Consider the following 1,724-nt stretch of genomic DNA (forward strand, 5'->3'; position numbering starts at 1 on the left):
TGGTCTGCAAACACATACTTGTAGGATAAAGCAATGATGTACATTTAATAATGCAAATAATGATGTTCCGCAATCCTGCACTGAGGTAAATTGGCCTCAGGAAGTGGATGCTCCTCACCAATTTGCATAACCGGCCTTCGGATAAAAATAAAAGAAAGAGAAAAGTTGTGTTGTGACTCCAAGTAAGGCAATCAGCTGCAGCAGTGGCATTTTCTCTAACCACCTGTGAGGAATTAATTCAGCCGAACAGTCAAGCCCTTCCTGGTTATGATAAATATACTTTTATAAAAGAAATGTTTGAACCACAGATTGCGTGGAAAGAAATCATAGCAAATATTGACAAGGCTGGTCAATGTGTTACTATGGTAATAAGGATTCCTTCACTGGATCCACCAGTCCTAGGCCAACCTCAAAGGGCATTGGAAAGTTAACAGTCAACATCATTCTTCTTTGGGAATCACTGGGCCAGAACATGTGTTGTCGGCAAGAATGCTTCTTTGCTTTGTAGGAGAGGCAAAACGTTGTAGCCCTCTCTCAACAAGGGTTGATTGGCAGCATCTAAAGGTTGTCAAAGAAACCCAAACATCCTTCAGCTCCGTGGTTCCCAGCTGGAAAGGCTATTTAGCTCTGGACAAGAAGCTCTACAGATGCCCTCAGCTTTCAGATTCTGCCATTTCTGGACTTCACTGATCTGAAGAAGGAAAGTTGGCGCTGGCTGATTGAGACCCTGAAGAGTACGATGGGTTGCACAGTTGGCAAGAGCATCAAAGTTGTGGAGGCAGCTGATACACCTGGAGAGCAGCCTAATGCCAAAGAGGACGACCAAGCCGTGGATTCAGAAGTAAAGTCAGATTCCACCCAATGTTCCTCCGCTAAAGATAAGACCCATACAAGCTGAAGCATGGAAGCTGTCGTCTCCAAAACAAGGTGATGAAGCAAGTACATTGGTTAATTTGCACCCAAGATGACAAAAACCTTCTATTCTTGCCAACTTGAGTCAATGACTTAATTCCTAAGGATGTTTGAGGAATCTTTCTGAAATTCAGTTTATATTTCCACGTGTGTGCATGTGTCACTTTAACTCAGAGTAAGTAGTCAAAGAATATTTGGCTACTATAAAAATGAATTAATTTTGGTACTAGATTTACCTTAAAAAATGAAATTTAGAATTGTGCTGAAGTTCCTGAACAGAGAGAAGATATGAAGAAATTCCCAACAAATGTTGATGTTCCTCCTTGAGCAGAAGATACAAAGTTTTCCAAGGGATTTTCCAAAATGACTAGAGTCCTATCTCAAGATGGTTTCATGTCTCTCACAATTATTCCAATTAAGGGTTTTACTTAAAACTTAATTTAAAAGAGAATGGAGTTATTTGTTTTGGAAGAACCTAATTAAGGAACTTTGAGAGAAGTTAAAGGACTGTTGGTTACATTAGAGCAAATAATTCAGCTAGTGCAATCTTCTGGATTGGGTTTGATAACTGACTTGAAAAGGTGCATATCAAATATAAATTACTATCTTTGATCAAGGATGGAAAATACTTTGACATGCTTTCTCAAGCTCCATGTGTGCCAGTTGTAAAATTAGAAGTATATTTGTTCAAAGAAACAATGTGTTATTTTGGAAAACCAATTTAGACTTTGTTTTCTGTTTTCCTAAGTGTTATGATTCAATTATGTCTTTAATGAAATGTATATATGTGAATGAGAAGGTTGCTAATCTTT

The 1,724-nt window shown here is 38.5% G+C and overlaps 1 long non-coding RNA gene across 1 annotated transcript in view; it reads left to right on the forward strand.

Annotated features, from left to right (window-relative positions):
- The first annotated feature begins 472 nt into the window (after positions 1–472).
- The window catches only part of LOC107289917, a 2,508-nt gene continuing 1,256 nt past the window's right edge, over positions 473–1,724 (forward strand). Inside the window, exon 1 of the long non-coding RNA XR_001548938.2 lies at positions 473–1,711. This is a non-coding gene — a long non-coding RNA (uncharacterized LOC107289917). The remainder of the gene's footprint in view (positions 1,712–1,724) is intronic.

The sequence above is a fragment of the Protobothrops mucrosquamatus genome, unplaced genomic scaffold (assembly GCF_001527695.2).
Source record: "Protobothrops mucrosquamatus isolate PMUCROS unplaced genomic scaffold, P.Mucros_1.0 scaffold783, whole genome shotgun sequence".
Classification (NCBI taxonomy): Eukaryota; Metazoa; Chordata; class Lepidosauria; order Squamata; family Viperidae; genus Protobothrops; species Protobothrops mucrosquamatus.